The 23,593-nt window shown below is 47.6% G+C and overlaps 1 long non-coding RNA gene across 1 annotated transcript; it reads left to right on the top strand.

Annotated features, from left to right (window-relative positions):
- The first annotated feature begins 4,547 nt into the window (after positions 1-4,547).
- Positions 4,548-13,170, top strand: LOC139356880 (uncharacterized). Its single transcript, XR_011609370.1, has 3 exons — positions 4,548-4,607; positions 6,011-6,071; positions 12,909-13,170. It is a non-coding gene; the product is annotated as an uncharacterized lncRNA (long non-coding RNA).
- The last annotated feature ends 10,423 nt before the right edge of the window (positions 13,171-23,593 follow it).

The following is a 23,593-nucleotide window of genomic DNA, read 5'->3' as shown; positions in this document are numbered from 1 at the left end:
GACTCCGTGCTAGGTGCTGTGCCAAGCACTACGCATCTCCGTCCCGACGTGTGGGGCAGGAGACCGCTGGGAGACAGCGCCCCTCATTTTCTAACCTTTGAGTCTGCAACTCTCAGATGTTTCTTGGGATACCTTAGAGGACCAATGATCTCAAAGAGCTTTCCCTTCCCCATGCCTCTCTTCTTCCTTACAACATCTGGACGGAGGAGCAGCTGGACTCCCAGAGGAAGCGCAAGATCTGCAGCCCCTCCGCTGACAAGGTCAGGGCTCAGGGTCTCAAACAGAATCCAAGACTCTTTCTCCGCTTGGCCAAAGGTCAGAGGAACTTAGCCTTGGGGTAACTAGTTATGAGGCCTTGGACAGGTCACAGGAGTTCCTCAGTCTAGCAAGTGGAGGTAAATTATCGGTATGAGGTTGCTCTGAGGTCTACATATGAGAAAACATATAAAGCAGCCGAGGATAACAAAAGGTATGGTTATTAGGGGCAGAAATTGGTCCCTATTCATGTCAGGGAATAACAGAAAGCAGCTTACAGCAGTGGCTTTCAAAAAAGCACACATTGTCCTTTCAGCCGCTAGATTGCTGGTTCTCAAGCTTTAGCCCCTGGGGGGAGGGGGAGCTGTTGAAACAGACTACTGGCCCCACTCCCCTGGAGTTTCTGATTCTGCAGCTGCTCTGGCGTGGGGCCTGAGAATTTGCATTCTCAGACGTTCCCAGGTGATGCTGAGGCCGCTGGTCCGGAGTCCAGGCTTTGAGAAGCACTGCCCTTGATCACTGGTTCTCAGCTGTGGCTGCACCTTGGCATGGATCAGGGGGATGCCTCAGCCAGCTCTGAGACCTGGATCACACTCTCAGAGATTCTGAGGGTACGGCTCCGACATGGGAGTTTTCCAAGCTCCCAGTTGATTTTAATGTGCAAGCCCAAATTGAGAACCGCTGCCCTGAGTAGAGGAAGGAGCACTAAACCGGGCCTCCTCGTTGAGTGGGCCCACCTGTAGCTCTGCCACACCCACCAGCCACTAAGAGCAGGCAGCTGTGGGGAGGGGTTTGAGAAAGCCCTATCATTGTTAGCAATAATAAAAGCTAACATTTCTGAAACGTTCACACGGGCCAGGCGCTTTCTTAAATACTTTACATCTAATAGTTCATGAAATCCTCATAACAACCCCATGAGATGAATAATGGCATTATTTGCCGTTTACGTTTCAGCCTGATATACAAAGAAGTTGGGTCACTTGTCAAAGGTCAAACAGCCAGAAAGTAGTGGAGTCAGGATTTGAAAACAGCATTCCCACCTCAGTTGTTTTTTTGAGACAGAGTCTCGCTCTGTTGCCCAGGCTGGAGTGCAGTGGAACGATCTCGGCTCACTGCAACCTCTGCTTCCGGGTTCAAGTGATTCTCCTGCCTAAGCCTCCTGAGTAGCTGGGACTACAGGCACATACCACTATGCCTGGCTAATTTTTGTACTTTTAGTAGAGACAGGGTTTCCCCATATTGACCAGGCTGGTCTCGATCTCCTGACCTCAAGTGATCCGCCCGCCTTGGCCTCCCAAAGTGCTAGGATTACAGGCGTGAGCCATCACGCCTGACTGGGTCCTAGTTCTTGACCACTGGGGCTAAGCAGAATGTACTTATGATTAATTCTTGTGAAATAAAAAAAAAAGATTTAGTGGGAGAAAAACTCAATTTGTGTCTACTCTTTGCTCTGGAAGCCTTTCAGGGGCATTAGGCCAAATATGATATGATGCTGACTCTAAAATATTTGATTTACCTTTTCCAAAGCACATTTGCAGACATGATCTTATTTTGATGACCCCAACGACATGATCTCTCTCTACCACTCTTCCCGTAACCCATGCTCCAGTGAAATAAACCACTTCACCATTCACTTCAACTCAACCAACATTTACTAAGTACGTGCTTTGTGCCAGCCACCAGCCTACAGCTTGAGGACATAGAGATGTCAAGACCCCACCACTCAGAGAGGCAGTGACCTGCCCAAGGGTGAGTTAAAGACAGAGACTGGGCCCAGCTCATCTAACAATACTCTTGTCTTGGAGGAGCCGAGGGATGAACAGGAGAGGAAGGTGGTCCTGCAGGAGCTGCAACAGTGTTCTTGCCCGCTTTGGGACTGGCATGGCCTCTGATGGCTCCTGGAGAAAAGACACCAAGTTGGGGGCTGGCAGGAATTAGGAGAGGGGCATGAATGCCCAGGCTTAGAGCAAGAACTTATGAGCTCCTGCTCAGACATAAGCCTTGGCCCAGCTCCTTCTGGCCTCCACATACCCTCACCCCTTCTCTACCCGCAGCCAGGCAGCTTTCCTATCTAAAAGGGCAATTACTCCAAGCATCTAGGAAGGCCAGAACCAGGGGACAAATTTCCCAATATAACTCTGGTCTAGACTTTAACCTCCAAATGACAGTATACTCACAATCCTTGTGTCTGCTTGTAATGTTAATGTGTAAATGTGAACATAGTAAATAACCACAATTTTTGTCACCCTGTTAGGGGCACATCTCTTTTTTTTTTTTTTTAACAATATCCAGAGGCCTTAAAAAATAGAAGTAGTCCACGCCACTCTCCACCTCTGAGAAGCTCTGCTGAGAGATCAGGGGACAGTGGCCCAGAGAGGAATGACTTGCCCGAGGTCACACAGCAAGCCAGTGTCAGAATCCACCAAAACCCAGGACTTCTGACTCCTACCCAGGTCTCCTTGGGGTTCTAAAGGACCCCCTCACCAGAGAAACCTGCTCGTAAATGTCCCAGTTCTTAAGCAGCTCATGTCTACTTACAGCTTCAGCCACCACCTTTATGCAGGCCACCCCAGCCCAGACCTCTCCCACCCAGTCCCACCCAGTCCCACCCAGAGGTCTCACAACCATCTCAGATGCTGAGGCTCCAACTCTGAACTAACCACCTTTCCCTTGAGATCTGCCCCACCCGTATTCCCTCTCCCCCAACCCTTAGCTGCTCAAACCAGAAACACAGGTGTTACCCCAGGCAGCTTCCTCTCCATCACCCTCACAACCTCCAGTAAACCAGTAGTGCCCATCACTTCTACCTGTCTTTTACCTTTCTTGAACCCTCCCTTTTCCCCTCCCCTCCACCACCCCATGAAGACGACCTCATCACTTCAGCCCTTATCCATCAGGACAACCTCTCCCCTTCAGTTCACGCTTTCCTTTGACAAGTGCATGAATACTCAATGTGGGCCTGGCACTGTACCCTGGGCTGCGGTGCAGCATTGAGCAAGACAGCCAAGATTCTGTCACCGGCATGACTGCACGAAAACCATTTTGACCACGCTTCTCCCCTGCTCTGATCCCTGGGTGGCTGCAAACTGTCCCCCGGGTTCAAGTGCAAACTCCCTCATGCAGGTATTCATATTCCTGGACCTTCCAACCACCCCTGATCCTTCCGGACTGGTCTGTCATTGTGCCTTGCCCAGGCTGATCCAAACAAGCTATTGGCCATCCTCCAAAACACCAGCTCAAAGACCCCCTCCTCCACAAAGCTTCGCTGCCTGAGTCAAGCACCCCACCTGGCAGGGTGAGTTTTAGCTTCTTCTGGAATCCCATTGAAACCCGGGGTTTGTGTGTCTGCCTCCCAGACTGGACTGTGATTCCAGGCGCTCAGGGGACTGAGCCATTGCCAAGCCCAGAACCTGGCACTGACGGGCATCAATGTGTTGTGTTGATGGATGGACAGACAGAGGGGTGGGTAGAGCGAAGTCCAACTGCCCTTTTCATTCACTCGGCCCAGTGCCTATGCCTTTGTAGTTTTCTGGAAGTCCCTCCAGCTGTCTAACCTCCCCTGCTGGCATTATGGAAGCTCATGCCCAATTCTCTAAATCTGTCCCCTTCCCTTCCCCAAAGCCCAGACCGTCCTGCCTTTCCCTTGACTGGGCAACAAGTCAACAAGAACAAAGGTCTAGTGAGGCCAAGCAGGGAAAGGCCAGCCCAGGCCTCTCGGGGTCTCAAGCCCTCGGCCTGTGTGTGTGCCAGAGCTTCCCACAGACTCGGGAAGAAGGTGCTGGAGGCTGGCCGGGCTGCCTTGCGGTTTGAAGCAGTGAGTCACCTTCTGGCTGCAAGCGAAGGAACTCTCACTGCGCCCTTGTTTGGACAAGACGGGGAGGCGCACTCAGAGTCAGAGACCCTGGCGCAGAGACAGGGACAAGAAGAAGGGGCCACCGAGACCCCAAGAGAGTCAGGGAGACAGACGCACAAAACGACCGGCACAACCAGGGACAGGTACGGCACGCAAAGAGAGAGGAGAAGGACAGAGGCAGCCAGCCCAGAGCAGAGGGGGAGCGCGCGGAGCGCAGGCAGAGGAATCGCGCCGCCGGTGTAGACAGCTCGGCTCCCTGCGCACGCTCTGTCCTCCCCCTGCGGTGTCCGGGCACCACAGGCCTGGACCCAGACGTGGACAAAAACGGAGCCAATGGGCTTTCAGACCGGGATATTACCTCACCAGAACCAGCTGCCATTGGCCGGCGCCCCCGCCGGGGCGGGCTGTTGCTATGACAGCTCAGGCCGGCTGTGCAGAGGGACGCTCGGAGCAAGCTCCGGGAGGGAAAGCCGCGTCCACACCTCTTTCCAGGATTATGGTGGGGCCCAGGGGCCCCCTCCCCTCCGACTGAGCCCCAGAGACCCCCTACTCAGGCCGTAAGGGGAAAGCCGAGCTCCTGCTGGCCCAGGCATCAGAATTCCTGTAGACGCCCACTCGGCCCACTCCCTCAACCTGGCCCACAGTGCCTTGCCAAGACCACCCCGCCCCCACAACCCTGGAACCACACACTCATCCATACATTCTGCAAACAGCAATGAGCACCCTCCAGCATCCAGGTGCAGCGCTGGGCTCTGCAGACGCAAAGATGAGTCCACCTCCACGCCCTGCCCTCACAAAGCCCCCCCAGTCCGATCAAGCAAGCAGTCCAGGAGAAAATGACAAGGCAGTGTGTTAAGGATTAAAATAGAAGGAGCACGGGGCTTGTGGGAAAACAGAGGAGGGGTCCCTACTCAACCTACCCAATCGGGGGACTGCTGGGAGAAAGGGATACAGAGCCAGGACCTGAAGGAACCAGATGAGGAAGGGTGGGGAAGGGATTCTAGGCAGAGGGGACAGCCTGCGCAATGACTGGGGGCAGTAAAAAGCAAGGAACACTCGAGGCACTATGGCAGGAAATTAGATGGTGGAGTTGAGGGTGTTGGAGAGGAGGAGGAGTTTAAAGTAAAGCTGAAAGGGGAAGCAGAAACGAGATCCCAAAGGGCTTGAATGTTGTGCTAAGGGATCTTGGACCACATTCTCAGGCAGCTGGGTGATGGAAGAGGAGAAGTCTATGATTAGGTTTGCATTTTAGGAAGATCCCCACTCTTGCAGCTGTGTGGAGGATGGGCTGCAGGGGACTAGGAGACCAGTCATTGCAGGGACTGGAAAGAGTCAGGGCAGGGGGGACTAAGACTTCCAGCTGGAGTAGAGATGGAGAGACCCAAACTCAGGAGGAGGTGTAAAGGACGTGGAGCCACAGTTCAGGTGACTGAGGAGATGGCACCAGCTCACCTGGGAGGCTGTGAGGGCTTCCCTGGCAACCAGATAGGGTCATCGCTCTCCTTCCGTATGATATTGGTGTCAGCTTGTGTATGCAACTTTTATTTCAAGAGTCATGCTGCATCGAAAAGATGTCTATCTCTTTTCACATCTCCCCACCCCTACACACACACACACACACACACACACACACACACACACACACAGGCTGTGATTCAACTCCATTCCCAGCACTCAGCACAGAGCTTCGTCCCAAGTACGCTTCCACAAATCCGAACCCCCATCAGCCCCCTACCCATGGCCCTTACCCCAGCCTCCACCCATCCCTCCCAGCCTCTACCCTTCCTTCCCAACCTCCATGCACCTGCTTCCCATCTCTTTAGTCGTGTTGTAGCGACCACCTAGGAGCTGGGACTGCCCCCAACCCCCACCATGTCCATCCTTCCTATCACCCCTCGGCAGGGAGGAAAAGTTGCCTATCTGTTGGGTCAGATTTCTGAAGACTGATGAGGCCCATTTTCTGGTAAGCGGGGTCATTACAGTGCAATCATTGGGTTGTTATGAGAATTAAATAAGGTTTGTTGCCTGGCACATGCAACTATCCAATCAATCAGCTATAGTAATGACATTATTATGGGTGTTAGAGGAGGATGGAGAGGGCTTGCTAGGACTCTAGTGTGGCACAGCCCTGTTTTGGGATACTGGTGTTTGCTTCACTCATTACAGAGTGGTGTCTTGACTTCTCATTTGTCACACATACTTGTTATTCACTCTCTCAAGGAAAAACGTGAAACAAAGTAGATGGTGGGATAAAAGCCCTGGGTTTTTATTATTATTGTTATTATTATTTGAGATGGAGTCTCACTCTTGTCACCCAGGCATGATCTCAGCTCACTGGAACCTCCGCCTCCCAGGTTCAAGCAATTCTCCTGCCTCAGCCTCCCGAGTAGCTGGGATTACAGGCAGGTGCCACCATACCCAGCTAATTTTTGTATTTTCAGTAGAGACGGGGTTTTGCCATGTTGGCCAGGCTGGTCTCAAACTCCTGACCTCAAGTGATCCACCCGCCTCAGCCTCCCAGAGTGCTGGGACTATAGGCATGAGCCACGATGCCCAGCTGAGTCCTGGATTTTTGTCATAATACCACGTGAATACCCTCAAACTCTCACGGAAATCCTTCATGCAGTGACTACAGATGTCCTCTCCCAATGAACCAAGACAGGACAATTGAGTGGCTTCTTAAATGTCAAAAGAATCAACTCAGATCTTCCAATTAAGGAAACTTCAGAATGTCAGAGCTGGCAATGCCCTTAGAATCCTCTTATTCAACCTTTGGTTTGACATATGAGGAAACTGAGGGCCAGAGAAGGCAAGTGACTGCCCAGAGTCACACAGTTGGGTCGACCAGCAGAACCAGAGTCTTTTTAGGCACCCAGTTTCCCCCTCACTGTACTTTCCCAAATCTGGTCTGTCTTTCAGTTGAACAGTGACTAGAACCTCCTCTAGCCAGGGCACATGTAGGGCCTTCACATATTGTTACATTAAACATTCAGGACAGCCCTGCAGGAGGGGTATTGTTCTTCCTATCTGAAACGTCCAGAGAGAGAAAGTGTCTCCTCCAAGACCACATGGTATTACTGAATTGAACCCAGGCCTGTCATGTTCCAAGGCCCACGTTCTTGGCATAGCAGTGTGTTGACTCTAGGACTGCTCACGTGGTTTATTTGGAGCTTGCGGGCATCAGAGTGATTTGCCAATATAATCACTCAAAGAAGAAGAGGTGAATCTGCAACTTGATGAAAACAAAAGAGGGCCTGGAATCTTCTGCACATCAGTGCTTTATGTACCTGCCCTGTTGTGTGGAAGCACTCCTCTAAAAGCAGTAGGTGTCAAAGGGTTATGCCCCATCTGAGGGTCTAGAAGTGAACCAGCTAGGAGACTTGCTTCCCAGCTAGACTTGGGCACATTTTCTGAGTGAGGCACCACCACCTGTGTTCTCTGAGTAGAGGGTCTTCAGAAGGAAACACAGGAGAGTATGTTTTTATTTTTATTTTGAGATGGACTCATTCTGCTGCCAACTCTGGAGTGCAAAGGCATGATCTTGGCTCACTGCAAACTCCACTCCCAGGTTCAAGCGATTCTGCTGCCTCAGCCTCGCAAGTAGATGGGATTACCGGTGCCTGCCACAACGCCCAGCTAAATTTTTGTACTTTTAGTAGAGACAGGGTTTCGCCATGTTGGCCAGGCTGGTCTTGAACTCCTGACCTCAATTGATCCACGCACCTCCGCCTTCTAAAGTGTTGGGATTACAGGCGAGAGTATGTTTTAATGAGGTCTCTGCATAAGTATGGATCTTGAAGTGATCATAGGTTCAGGATATCTTGCAGAAAGGGCCAAGTGGGTGATATCTATAACGACAAATTGTGTTAACTTCATTGTCACTGGAGACTCCCACAGCACAGTGCCCTATAGCCTGTTCCAGCCTTTGATGGAGGAAGGGCAGTGTCCCTCAGCACTGGAAGAGATGCCATCCTTTATAGCAAAAAAATGGATTATTCTATATCTTCAAGAGGTTCTATTTCTGGCTCTAGAAAACACTATGACTGTTGATCAGCAAAAAAATTTTGCTGTCTCTGGCTCTGGAAATATATCTGATCTTGGCTCTGGAAAATATTCCAGAGATATTTATAGTCCCACAACATTGTAGACTCCAGGGTAAACCCCACAGCTCCAGAGGACTTTCTGCTCCTAGTTTTGGAATTCTGCAGCCTGTTTCTGGAAGACCCTTCCTCACTGGTTTTGCACTGTCCTGCCCTCCTGGCTCCAGATTATGCAATCCCATTTCTGGAAGACACTCTGACTGTGAAGCCAAACAACTCTCTATACCTGTCTCTGGAGGGCTGATTCTCTGTAATGATGGAGGACCACTTGACTGGCCTAGAAGACTGACTGTCCATACTCCTTTTCCAGGATCTGGACTTGACATCCCTGGCCCAAAAATATTGACTATCTAGGGATCTGAAGGGCCTCTCTAGCTGACATGCTGTAATACCATATTTCACAAGTGCCGTCTTGACCCAGTTTTGAGATCCTGGCTAAAACCTCTCAATCCCTCCTTGTGGGTGCTTTGCTCAGCCTACACCTTAACCCCTCCAAACTCTAGGCATGGAGGTGTCTGTGCCCCTGGATCTAGACAACTCTTAGAGTAATCTTCATTCCTGGCTTCTGGAGTAGGAGGGGAAATTTGGATAGGTTGGAGGGATGGGAAGATAAGAGGAAGGGATGGGAAGATAAGAGGAAGGGATGGGAAGATAATGGAATGGTTACTGTGGCATCTGTTCTGATCAGCAACCTGAGCTGGATTTAAGTTCCATGGTCACAGGTTAGAGGCCACAATTGTTCAAATTTCATTTACATGAGCAGCCTGATGAGGTTCCAGGTTCAACAGGCAGAACTAATTTTGATTCTGCAGTGCATGAGGCCTAGAGTGGGAGAAATGGAGGCTGTTCTCCCCATAGCTGTTGACCCCAGCAAGGTTCATGGAGTCTGAAGGTGAGGCATCCTGGCCACGATGTGCAGCATGATGGGCCCTGGCCAAGCCACTTTATAGACAGAAACATGGACAAGTGGAACCAGGGCAGAAAAGAGGGCACATGACAAAATTCCCATGAGGTCTGCAGTCAGGGCCATTCAAAGGCCTTTCTTACCATGCCAAACACCATACCCTATCCCTGACCTTCTACATTCCTCCTGGAATCACCAGTGCTAGGAGTTTAAAAATTACATTTCCTGGTCAGGCATGGTGGCTCACGCCTGTAATCCCAGCACTTTGGGAGGCCGAGGCGGGCATATCACGAGGTCAGGAGTTTGAGACCAACCTGACCAAAATGGTGAAACCCCATCTCTACTAAAAATACAAAAATTAACCAGGCACAGTGGCGCGTGCCTATAATCCCAGCTACTCGAGAGGCTGAGGCAGGAGAATCGCTTGAACCCGGGAGGCAGAGGTTGCAGTGAGCCGAGATCGCCCTACTGTACTCCAGCCTGAGTGACAGAGGGAGACTCTGTCTCAAAAATTTTTAAAAATTACATTTCCCAGACATCTTTCGAGTTGGATTTCGATTGGGTTCTGCCAATGGGATGTATCCATGCGAGATTCTGGAACTAACATCAGAGAGAATCCAAGCTCCTAACTTTTATCAGTGGCAATGACAACAGTCAAGCAGCATTGATAGTGATACAGGATTGTGAGCCCAAAATGACACCACATTTCTTTTTCACTCCACTGGTCCTTCCAACATTTTTACAACCAATTCCCTAAATTGAATCACTCTGTCTGAAGTACCTAGAGTGGTTTCTGTTTACCTGACAATTATCAAAGATTTATGAGTGCGTACTATGTTCTAAGATGTTCTAAGAACTAGGACTATGAGACTGAACAAGAGTGGAATAGTGGATGGGGTCAGAGAGGTTGGCAGGAGCAAAGCCATACAGGACCTTTTAAGCCATAGGAAGAAGTTTGGGTTTCAGTCTGATTTCAATGCTAACAGCATCTTATTCAGGGAAGGGAAGGATGTGACTTATGACTTGGGCTCTATGACAGGTGAAGTCTAGCAGGCTGTAATAGAAAGGAGGGAGAGAGGGGGCTATTTGAAGACTTCAAGACTTCAAGATGACAGACTGAAGCTGGTGGGGAGGGGCTTACTGTTATAACATTAGGGTCTGACGATGGTCAGATGGACACACTGACCTCTGATGAGATGAAAAGCAGAACTCTATTACTTACAGCATCCAGTGGGAGAAAGTTGCCGTGCAGGGCCATGTAGGGGATTGCACCCAGGGACAGGGGAATAGCAAGCTGGAATGTAGAAGGTGGCTTCTCTGTGGCAAGTGGAGTGGGGTTAGCAGGTCTAGGGGCTTCCTGTGGGTTGGGAATTTTGAGTGATTTCACAGAACCAAGGAAGAAGGGTTCATCCCTTGATGTTTAGCAAAGAATTCCTGCAAGTTGGGTATATTGTTGTGACCCAGGAATGTTAGAGCCCAGTAAGGAAAGGGGTTGGAGTGCAGGCTGAGCGAAGTGCCCACAAAGAGGAACTGAGAGTTTTTAGCCAAGATCTCAAAATTGGGTCAAGAGAGCCCTTGTGAAATAGGGTATAAGAGCATGCCAGCTAGAGAGCAGTGGGCATGATCAGGATCTGCTTTAGAGGTAGAGCTGACCGGACTTCCGACGGACTGGACATGAGAGAAAGAGGAATCTTAACCATGGACTTCCAGATCAGGGCTCTGATTTTGAAACCATGCCTCTCATCAGATACGAATAAAGATGTTTGATAACTTTTTTTTTTTTTTTTTTTTTTTGAGACGGACTCTCACTTTGTTACCCATGCTGGAGTGCAGTGGCAGGATCTCGGCTCACTGCAACCTCCACCTCCTGGTTTCAAGCAATTCTCCTGCATCAGCCTCCCAGGTATCTGGGACTACAGGCGCCCACCACACCCAGCTAATTTTTGTACTTTTAGTAGAGAGGGGGTTTCATCATGTTTGCCAGGATGGTCTCGATCTCTTGACCTCATGATCTGCCCCCCGCCCCCCGCCTCCCAAAGTGCTGGGATTATAGGCGCGAGCCACTGCGCCCGACCATTTGATAACCTTTTAAAAACTCTTTCAAATAAATGAAGGGCTAACAAGATAGTAAGAAATAACCAGGGCTAGTTGGAAGGAGATGTATAAGAACCCAGAAAGGAAAATGATCATAGAAGCCACTTTTGCCCTGAGAACACTGACCAAGAATAATGAAGAACAGACACAAACACACAATATCAAAAATAAAGGGCGGATGCGTCACCACCAATGCTACAGACATCAAAAAGAGGAGAATGTGATGAAAAACTGCATGCCAATACATTTGAAATTTTAAATCAAATAAATAAATCCTGATAAAAATATAGCTTAATAATACCGACTCAAGTTAAAAAGAAAAAAAAAATGCTACAACCACTTTGGAAAAGAGCTTCGTTTTTTCTAGGAAAGCTGAGAACTTTCTGTGACCAGCAGTTATAGTCCTAGATATATACCTTAAACAAATTCATGCATATGCGTAATCATTGAAATGGGTAGGAATATTTTTAGAAGTTCAGAAGCACTGTTAACAATAGCTGGGGCTGGACATGGTAGCTCATGCCTGTAATCCCAGCACTTTGGCAGGCCAAGGCAGGCGGATCACAAAGTAAGGTGTTCGAGACCAGCCTGGCCAACATGGTGAAAACCCCTCTCTAGTAAAAATACAAAAATTAGTCGGGTGTGGCGGTGCCTGCCTGTAATTCCAGCTACTTGGGAGGCTGAGGCAGGAGAATCACACGAACCTGGGAGACAGAGGTTGTAGTGAGCCAAGATGGCACCACTGCATTCCAGCCAGGACGACAGAGCGAAACTCCATTTCAAAATAATAATAATAATAGCTAGAAATTGGAACAACATAAATATCCATTAAGAGTAGAAGGTGGCATATATAGTATAGTGAAATAATATGCAACAATGAAAATGTATGAACTACAGTTATACATAACAGGATGAGAATTACAAGTATCATATTGAAAGAAAACGTGAAGATGCAAAAAAAAGTATTCTGTGATTCCATAAATATAAAGTTCAAATACAGGCAAAGCATATATATATATGATTTATGATAAATTTTTGAGTGCTGGCAATGTTATTTTTTGACCTGAATGGTAGTTGCATGAGTGTTTATCTTAATTTGTTAAATTATGCGTTTATTTTCATGTACTTTCTGTATATAATTTCTGTTTTATGATATAAAAAGGGTTCCAGAGAATGATTAAAAGAATGGAGCTAGACAACTGGATGAATAATGGTGCCAATTTCTGATTTGGAGAGAGTTTCAAAAAAGGAGTAGGAAGTGGGAAGATGGGGAATCCGTAAATGAGATACTCATTCTTGCCATATAAATTCTGGCATACCCGTTGGACATTCAAGAAAAGATCTCAAGCCTGTAATCGAGGATTGAGTCTCAGATGAGAGGCCCCAACTCTCCATCTCAAATGAGTGGAAGGAGATATTTACAACAGACATAGCTGGCAAACAGCTTACATCTAGAATATATATAAAGAACTCCTGCAAATGAGCAAGAAAAAGATAGACAACTTTGTAGAAAATTGGGCAAGAGACTTGAGCACATTAGGTTTTAATGTAAGAAATTACACAACTGGGTCATTGTACGGGAATGAAGTGAAACCCAGTAGCTTGGAATCCCCAAGCTACTGGGGAGTCAAGAGACTGGTCATTGCAAGGCAAGGATGTAGGATGCAAAAAATTGAAACATGTATTATTGGTTAAATCCCAGACAAATGGCAAGAGTTTAGAAAGTGCCAGTGACGTGCCTGATAGAATCTCACCACAAGATGGACACCAACCCATCAGAAGCCTGGAAAACCTACCCAGCATGAGACCTCTGTGGGTCCAGGATCTTGGAATGGCATCCCATGGCTTAATCTTCCTAATTCAACCAAATAAAGTTGCCCCACCCATGTCATGTACCCAAGCTTCCTACCAAGTCTCCTTAGCTTAAATGCAAGATTAGTACTATTTTGTTCGTCTTGATTGGAGTGAGAAATGAATAGGTCCATGCACATATATTTCTTTTACCACAACAAGATGATGAAGAAATAAATCCATAATATTGATACTTTTGTATAAGCTGTGTTTACAGTTGCAGTAAGAAATTTTATAATCTTTGATTTGCTTTATATAGTTTCTGCTTGCTTTTTATGATATTTAAAACAAAATCTAAGCAACAAATTTTATGTCTGATTAGATTTACAGAAGCTGCTTAAGTGCTTAGGGATAATTTGTTCATCATATTTGTAAGTCTCCCTTGTTAGGTGTTTGAAGTGTTTGAATTGGCTAAATTAAATTCATAATTGTAGTTGAAATATCTAAAGGAATTTTCTTAATTAAATGTTTAAATGATGTTAAAAGTTTATGAGAATTTAATCTATCAAATTTAAGAGTTAATTGAATATGAATCAATGAACAAGTAAATGTGGTCTTGCTTTTATATAAAAACTACTAAGTTCATAAATAAAATACAAAGATCCATAAGTTGAGAGGAAAAGCAAAAGCAAGAACGAGCTTCTAAGATCTATAACTTAAAAAAATTAAATATTGATTGAAATGTAAGTCGTTGTAATTATCCCCACTAGCTGAAATCTCACATCTGAATGCTTACACGCAAAACAAAATGTTACCCTGAACATACTAAACAAATAAAAAACCATGTGGTAATTACCATACATACACATGCTCACTGCTGGAAGCATTCACGCTGCACTCAAATCCAGGTGGGAGAAGGCGGCGTGTGCTACAGGTGAATCCTGGCTCTTCTCCTGTGGGGATCAGGTCTTTTTCTTAATTATTTTCCATACATTTTTCTTCCTTTACCCAGAGACCTGGAGGCCCTCTCAGCCCAGGTCCAAGTCAGATGGATTCATAATTAACATCATTAACCTATTGATTTACTTGTTTATTTACACTGTGGCACATGTTCGTTATGCAGAAGGAAAATCTGCTTTGTATCTTATACTGAATAATATCAATGCACACAAACCTACCCACTGCTTAGGGTTAAGTTACTGGATGATTTTAAAATAATAACAAGATTTTTATTTACTTCCATTTAAAATGCTTTGTTTTAGGCAGAAATCCTTGAAAGGTTGCTAGATAGGTGTTTAGCAATGCTTTTGAGATATTTGAGTTAATTGGTTGGGAGTTTGGGTGTGCCGGGAACGCCATATACTCAAACATTTTTCCTTCCAACACATCTTCGGGAACAGATTCAGTTGATGTGGTGGCAATTCTTGTACTTCCCTTCTGGGCACAGAGCACTTCTCAGAGAGAGAAGGAAGGCTTTACCTCTCTCTTGTCACTGGAACGTTTAATTTCCCACTTGTTTTTCATCTCTGTCTGGGAAATCTCCAGGAGGACGACTGATTTGCCAAGAGATGTCTTCCATTCCAGGGCCTTGGCCAAGTCACCGTATTTACGCCATCAGAACCTCACCTAGCCCCTTCAACAAAGGATGTAATTGTAGGTATTGGGAAATGATTCCACTCTCCCTGCTTGAAGGACTGGCTTTGGGGCAGCTTTCTGAAGGCCAAGGTTCAGTTCACAGGATGTTAATACGTGTCTGAGCAGATGTGGATATTAGTTGTGCCATTCATGTTTTAACCCTTGATTTTACAGTGTGGAAACTTGAGGGTCAGGGGAGGAAGCCAGGCCTTCCCATGGCACCCTGTTAAGTACTGTCAGACCCCAATAGGTTAGGCCTTGCTTCCCCTCGCTGCCTCTATTGTATCTTACATTTATTTTTTATATGTATGTATTTATTTATTTTTTGAGATAGCGTCTCACTCTGTCGCCCAGACTGGAGTGCACTGGCATGATCTTGGCTCACTGCAATCTCCGCTTCCCGGGCTCAAGCGATTCTCCTGCCTCAGCCTCCCATGTAGCTGGGACTACAGGTGCATGTCACCATGCCCAGCTAATTTGTGTGTGTGTGTGTGTGTGTGTGTGTGTGTGTGTGTATACACACAGGCTGGAGTGCAATGGCGTGATCTTGGCTCACTGCAACCTCCACCTCCCGGGTTCAAGCGATTGTCCTGCCTCCAAGTAGCTGGGACTACAGGCATGCGCCACCATGCCTGGCCAGTTTTTGTATTTTTGGTAGAGACGGGGTTTCACCATATTAGCCAGGTTGGTCTCAAACTCCTGACCTTGTGATTCGTCCGCCTCTGCCTCCCAAAGTACTGGGATTACAGGCGTGAGCCACCACACCCAGCCTGTATCTTACATTTATTAGAAGGCTTCGGGCCAGGCCCAGAGGTTCACCCCTGTAATCCCAGCACTTTGGGAGGCTGAGGTGGGCAGATCACTTGACCTCAGGAGTTCAAGACTAGCCTGGGCAACATGGTGAAACCCCATCTCTACAAAAAAAAATGCAAAAATTAGCTAGGTGTGGTGGCATGCACCTGTGGTCCCAGCTACTCAGGAGGCTGAGGTGGGAGGATTGCTTGAACCCAGGAGGCAGAGGTCGCAGAGAGCCAAGATTGTGCCACTGTACTCCAGCCTGGATGACAGAGTGAGACCTTGTCTCAAACCAAAAAAAAAGAAACAAGCAAACTTCTACCTTTTAGTTTCCATGCTGGGGAGCTTTGCACACATGGCTATATTATTGCCATGTGTCAAATGAGGACACTAAAGCCCAGATCAAGTAACTTGTCCAAAGATCCCAACATGATTCTGATGATCCCAAAGTCCTTATTTATTCCAAAATCTAGGTATATTGACTGCTACTTATCTAGAGCATGTGAACAAGCTACCGAGAAGTTACCAACAAAGACGAAAGGAGGAGAAGTTAACACTGGTTGACAACAGAGGCCCCAAAGTCCGTTACATGCATAGGATTCATGCAGATAACTTGATTGCAGACTTTTTGTTTTCACAATGTAAAATCACTCAATGAGTTTTCACTCTGACCTTGGGGGTCTAGAACTTGACCATCTTTGGGGGTTGATTTATCTGCTGAGACACTGTAGATTTGTCACACTCTGTCTGGAAGCTGCAACCAAGGAGAGAGAGGTTTGATGGGGTCTCACTATGGAGGGAGGTCCTGAAGTGTCAAGCATCCCAAACACCAACATCCTTTGCCTGTGAAGGAGATGCCATTCTCGACCCTGGAATGAGAGATGATCCTTCATCTTGAAAATGTTCTTTACCTACCTCTGGAAAAGTCTATGACTATGAATTGGGGTGGTGAACCCCAAAAATCTGAGACAGGTCTCAGTTAATTTAGAAAGTTGATTTTGCCAAGGTTGAGGACACACGCCCGTGACACAGCCTCAGGAGGTCCTGGCGACATGTGCCCACGGTCGTCAGAGCACAGTTTGGTTTTACACATTCTAGGGAGACATGAGATATGAATCAACATATGTAAGATGAACATGGGTTCAGTCTGGAAATGTGGGACAACTCGAAGCAAAGACGGTAAGACTTGAAGTGGGGAGGGGGCTTCCAGGTCACAGGTAGTTAAGAGACAAATGGTTGGATTCTTTTGAATTTCTGATTAGCCTCTCCAAAGGAGACAATCAGTTATGCATTTATCTCAGTGAGCAGAGGGGTGACTTTGAATAGAATGAGGGGCAGGTTGGCCCTAAGCAGTTCCCAGTTTGACTTTTCCCTTTAGCTTAGTGATTTGAGGGCCCCAATATTTATTTTCTGTTTCTGGCTTAAGAAAACTCTCAATCTCAGCTCTGGAAAATTTTTTTCTTGGATCTGGGAAAGCTTCTATTCAGGGCTCTGGAAAACCCTCCATCCCAAGGTGTAGAAAACATTTCTTATGACTATAAAAAATACTCTGCCCAGGGTTCTAGAAAATACAATGCCCTCAAATCTAGAAAATCTTTCATCATGAGGTCAGGAAAACTCATTGCCCTGGCGGTGGCAAATTATCTACCCCTACATCTGTAGATGTCTGAGCCCAGCGTTGTGCTGGTAAATGTTTAACAACAAGCTCTTGGCAGGAGGAGAGGAGCTGCTTATTGGTGGTGTTTGCCAATTTACACTCCCACCATGGCTGACTTCAAGTTACCAATGACATCACTGAAAGCAGATTTGGAAGACAATGCCTACAATTGCCTCCTACAATTGCCAGAATGAGCCAGCTGCATCATGCTACTGTTTAAGCCCCCTGAGAATGGAGGACTCTGACCCATGACTGTGGCAGATTCTGAATCCCTGGGTATGAAAGACTCTGAGGTCCTGCGTCTGGCAAAATCACAGCTCAGAGGTCTGAAGGACTCCCAAGGCCCTGGCATGGAGGACTTTAAGCCATGCACATGGCTAACCCTTTATCACTTGATTTATGGCATCCTCTCTCTAAACCAATAAGGTCAACTCAAAGACTTAAGAGGACATGAAAGGCAAGAATGTTCTGAAAAACTGACTTTCCTGATGGCCTAATAGGTCCTGACAATATCTTAATAGCTCTAACAACACGTGTATATTTAAAGCATTTCCTCCCATCTGGGAGAACTAGAATATGATCACCCAGTAGGTAAGGCTCATTTCCTATCTGACACATGAATGGAAATGGTGTTCACAGGCATTTTGACATACTGTGAGCAGAGGGGTCCCCAGAAGATGGAACAAGGCATGATGAGTAGTTTTGATGGGATATCATGGTGACTTTGGAGGTCCTAAGATGTTGCGTAGACAATTAACAGGCCAGTGGGTCTAACTCAGTTGGAGGCATCTGTATCAAGGAAAAATTTACGTTTATAACTTCATAATCCCTGGAGGGTTGGCCATGACTCTTCCTGGTTTGGCAGAGAAAAAGTCTGTGCCCTTGGAACTAGTAGAGATGCCCTCTGTGTGCCAAGGAAAGCGACAATTCCATCATACCGAGCTTAGAAGACACCCTGTGTGTGGACTGTGAAACCGCCACCCCAACTCTGAACAATGTCCATTCACAAGCTCTGAAAAACACACAGTCTACTGTTTTAGAAAGTCTAGAGTTTCTAGCCCTGTCTCTGGAAAATACTTTCTGCCTCCCCCCAGGAGAAGCTTCCCAAGAATCCTGGCCCCAGAGGACTCTTGGTTTTGAGGAAGACCCAAGGGATGCTTCATTCCTGCCTCTGGAAAACATTTGGTCTCTGACTTTGGAGGGATCCTTCTGACAAATGTAGGAAAAAGCACTTTGTAAAACTAAAAAGCTCTGCCTGGCATGCGGCAGATGCTCAATAAACGTGTGTGGAATGAAGGAGTGGTCCTGGGAGATCTTTGCAAACTGCAATGCACAGCACGATCCTCAGATATTATTCTTACTGTGACTAAATAAAGCCGTTATCAGGGTATTATGGGAAACTCCATATTTCTCCCTAACGAGATCTTTTTCTTGTGAGTTCTCACCAGCCCAAGAGCATAGGGTCTGGCTCACAGTGGGCATCAATAAATGTTTGATAGATGAATGGATGCATGGATGGATAAATGAGGGCTGCATGGATGGATGAATCGCTATGTGGATGATGAGTGAATGGAAGATGGAAGGAGTGGCTGGCACATTTGCCTACTCAACAGCCACCCCCTTCTTCCCCTGCCTTCTTCGTTGCTAAATGAATCCCAATTTTATTCAAGTCTCTTGCAGCTTAGGAGAAGCCTGTGCCCCCTCCACAGGCAATGCATCTTGTTTAGTTTAAGGCCATCAGGATGATCTCTTTTCCCTTGCCAGAGACTTGTTTAGGAATCGTCATGGGATGCAATTCTGGCCCAGGAGATATGAGGGGAAGTCTACTGGGGACCCTCTGGGAATACTTTCCTCATTAGAGGAACACAAACAGGAGATGTTCCTTCTTCTGCCTTTGAACACTAATGTGTGAGGATAACATGCATAGAGACGGTGCAGCCATCTTGCAACCTTGAGGAGATGAGAGAGAAGAAAAAAGCCTGATATTCTCAGGACCACACAGCAAAAATGCAGAAAGAGCCTGGGTCCTTGAAGCTTGTCATCGAACCACTGAATTAACCAATGTGTGTGAGTGGGCATCTGGATGAACAAATGGATGGATGGGAGGATGTGTGGGTGTATGGTTAAATGGATGGGTTGGTGGGTAGATGGGTGGATGGGTAGATGGATGAGTGGATGAATGGATGAGTGGGTGGATGTGTGGGTGGGTGGATGGGTGGATGGATAGGGAATGGATGGGTGGATGGGTGGGTGGATGGCTGGGTGGATGGATGGATGGGTAGATGGATGAGTGGGTGGATGGGTGGATTCTTGAGGGGATTGGATGTGTGGATGGATGGATGAATGGATGAATGGATGGTTGGGTGGATGGATGGATGGGTGGATGGATATTTGTGGGAGATGTGAGGGTAGATGATTGGGGGTGAATATATATATATATATATATATATATATATATATATATCTCCACATATACAAAATATAAAGGACTAACAATAGTATTATTGTCTTCCTCTGAGTAGTGTTATTGTCTTCCTTGAACTCCAAAGTGTTCAAGGTCAGAACTGGCTGAGGACAACTGAACTTTTCCAGTACTTTCCTCCAACATCCATGCTCCCTACCTACTTCATGTGCCCTGGGCCCACCTGTCAAGGCCGATACCTGCCTTCAGTGCCTGTCATCTGGAAAGTCTTGTGCCCCCCTGACTCACGTGCAGGGCCTTGCCCTACCAGAGAAATGTTTGATCTGTAAAGAAGCTCAGGTAACATAGTCTGGCACAGTGGACTCAGATGGTCTTGAATCCAAATCCTTGCCCTGCCTCTCATGAGCTCCCTGTCCATGGGCAGCCCCCTAACCCACCTGAGCAGCCTTCTCATCTACAAAAGAAGAACAGAGTTCCATTAGCGGGTCCGCTATAAAGATCCAAGCACCCAGCACCGTGTGAAGCCCCCAGTATGTCCTCAATAAATGCTGAGTCCTCCTGAGTTCCTTTAGCCAGCTCAGCCACAGTTGGGCAAGCATGGGCTGTGGCCAGGCAGCATCCTACATACAAATGCAAAGGAGACCTGACCTCTGCCCCCTCCAGTCATTCTGCTGCAAAACGCTGTCTTGAGGCATTGTTTCTTGGAGCCAGCCACAGGGCTCACGGAAGGACTAGAGGAAACTGAGCAAACCTCAATTACTTCCTGCTTTCTTGTGCCACTGGATATGGCAGGGCGGATCAGCAACTGGAAACCTTAAGAGCTTGCAGGTTGAGAGCTGACAGAGTGGACAGCTGGCTTAGCAGGTTGGCCCCGGGCCAGCCCAGGGTTGCAACCTCACGTCCTGTAGCTTCCAGTGCCCTCTTGGACAGAGACAAATGATTCCAGCTCTCCACGTCCAATTCTGCTTCTCCTTGGGATATTCCCTAATGCCTGAGATCACCACCATGCCCTATTACCTCCTCCATTCTTTTCCCTCAAGACGTTCATGATCTGTCCTCTTGTTCCTCTCCTTTCCTCACGCTCACTTGTGGATCCGACTGCTGTACTACCCACGGCACCTGCTGCACCAAGCCTTCCCTCCCCACAGGCCCCTGCATAGGCTGTTTTCCCCGGCTTATTTATTCCTCCCTGCCTTGTCCCTCATCTGTTAAGACTCACCCTAAGTGTCAAGTGTGCCAGGAAAACCTTCTGGGTTCCCACCCGGGTCAGGACCACACACAGGACTCGGAAGCCCAGCATTTACTGCATGTGTCATACTGTCTTCTGGATCAGTCTCCCCAACTAACCTGAGCATTCCTTGACATAAGAGATCATATCTCGTGGATCTCTGCAGCGTATAAAATTGTGCCCCATTCATTCTTTCATTCATTGAATGTGTATTCTGATGCATCCCAGTGGTCCTCTCTTTATTGTGGACATGTGACCATGCAATGATGGTGACACTGCCTTTAGCTTATCCTTGGTCCTGTATACTTTTCAAAGCCCTTGAACTCTCTCCTCTCATTAGTATGAAACTCTCAAACAGATTGATTCTTGGCTCTAAGAATGATTAACTATCTGTTCTTGGGCAAGTTACTGAACCTCTCATGAGCCTTAGTTTCCTTATCTGTCACTCATTGATTCAACAAACATTTATAAAGACTCTACTAGAGATTCTGTCCCAGGGGATACCAACTACTGGGCATACTAACATGAGTCAAAAATTGTCTTGGCCTTTGCAGAAATCTCAGTTCAGACAAAGACAGTTGTGGACAGTTCAACCCTCAGGACAGTAAAGACCCCACCAATGGCTGGGGAGTGGGGTACAGAGAGTCATTTGATCCACCCAGAGGACCCCAGGAAGATTTCCAGTGACACCTTGGTCAAGCCTTGTTTGGAGGATTAAATGGAATCTCATTTGTGATCCATAAAAGGAACTCCACAGTATTTGTGAAAAGTCTCAGCACTGCGTCAAGCACAGGGTGGGTGCACACTGAGTCAGCTTTCCATGCCACCGAGGAAGGGGGCGTGACAGACTGCAAGCCAGCCCAAGACCCTATCCCTACTCCTCAGATAGTCCCCACAAGCAGGTCTCTCCTCTCACGGTGGCTGGGATACCTGTCAGAGTGCAGACCACCTCCAACCCCAGAGAGCTCTTGTGCGACGCTTCATAATCACACTTCACTCTGAGTTTGATAAATAAAGGTAATTGTAGGATAATTAGACTCTATTCTCTTCCAACATCGTAATTGGCATGAGATGCATGATCCTTTCTTGCACATCATTTTGCCAGGTGTATTTGAAGCTTTCCATCTTGGCCTCCTCACATAGTGCGGAAAGAATAATGGCTCAGAAGCCACTGCTGTGACACACCAGAAGCCAGTAGGCAGCCCCCACGCGGCCCCTGACTAATCACTGTAGATGCCTCCTGTCACATGCTGGGAGGGTTCCCAAGTAGATGGTGCCCTTGTCACCGCTGTCATCAATCACATGGTCATAAAGCTCCCCAGAGTGCCTGCATGAGAGAGAAGCACATGACTTTTGGAATCGAGGATCCAATTTCAAATCCCAGCTCTGTCACCAACTTGCTGTGTGACCTTGGACAAAGTGCTCACCCTCTCTGAGACTCAGTTGCCCCAAGTAGGAGTGATTATCCTTAATGCAATCAAATAAGACAGCACATATGACAATGCTTCCTAACAGACCAGGCAGATAGCACCTGAGTGCTTCCTACCCCTACTGCCAGCCTCTACCCACATAACTAGCAAAGCACAACCTGACCAAAGAGGAGGGAAGGACAAAGGTGAAGATGAGCATACGCTTCTCCCGGTATATAGGGAGCTTGGAATTACACACTAGGATCCAGACACACAAAGGGAAAGCAAATGTAGCTCTCTTCTACTTCTTACACGTGACCTAATCTCTTGCTCCAACCTCCATCCCACTGATGGGGAATAGGGGTAGAAGAGAGGACTCTTTTTTTTTTTTTTTGAGATGGAGTCTTGCTCTGTCGCCCAGGCTGGAGTGCAGTGATGCAATCTCGGCTCACTGCAAGCTCCGCCTCCCGGGTTCCAATGATTCTCCTGCCTCAGGCTCCCAAGTAGCTGGGACTATAGGCATGTGCCACCACACCCAGCTAATTTTTTTACTTTTAGTAGAGACAGGGTTTCCATGTTGGCCAAGCTGGTCTCAAACTCCTGACCTCATGATCCACCCGCCTCAGCCTCCCAAATTGCTGGGATTACAGGCGTGAGCCACCGTGCCTGGCCGAAAAGGGGACTTTTAATTGGCAAGTTCATCACCAGTTGAGTACGGCTCTGTTCCCTCCGGTTTAATATGCTCTCTCTGGTGTTCACACCATTGCCTTGGGTGAATGCTCAGTGTTTCAAGATTTCTCCCCCTTCCTATTTCTCCTCCAGACATGGCAGCCTAAACGTGAGGGTGATCTGGCGGTGACATCTGTCGTCCTATTGATGGCAGGGTTGATTCGGTTGATCTGGCTGGCTAGGCGGGTGTCCCCTTCCTCCCTCACCACCCTTGTGCATTCCTCCTGAAGCTGCACACTCAGTCTAAGAGGACAACCATCCTCGATAGAGGAGGACCGTTCTTCAGTCAAGGGTATATGAGTAGCTACACTCTTCTTCTAGAACCTTCCAACAAGTTCTCAAGGTCCAAATATGGCAGCCAGGAAAGAGGCAAGTGGAGGAAGCTGGGAGTCTCCTGGGAGCAGTGGGTGGGGTCTCCTGTCACTGTGTTACACACCTGGTCCACGACGGCACCCATTCAAGGCCCCTCTTCCTGCTCCTCTCAGCACTGGCCACAGTCCCCACTGGCTCCATCAGCCACGGAATGGGTTTCACCAACCTGGTCCTGAGCCACCCTCTCCTGCTGTGGCCCAGGAAGCCCCCCTTCCCTCCTGGCCACAAAGTGCCCTGCTCTGCTGGCCTCCTGATCTCAGGCGCATGCTGGAGTTCTGGGCCTCCTGTGCACCCAGCACAGGTCACAAGGACCCCCTCAGTGCCCAGTCAACCTCACCTAACCAGTTCC

The sequence above is a fragment of the Macaca nemestrina genome, chromosome 1, assembly GCF_043159975.1.
Source record: "Macaca nemestrina isolate mMacNem1 chromosome 1, mMacNem.hap1, whole genome shotgun sequence".
Lineage (NCBI taxonomy): Eukaryota > Metazoa > Chordata > Mammalia > Primates > Cercopithecidae > Macaca > Macaca nemestrina.
The sequence above is the reverse complement of the archived record's forward strand: the minus strand, read 5'-3'. Positions and strand labels throughout refer to the sequence as shown.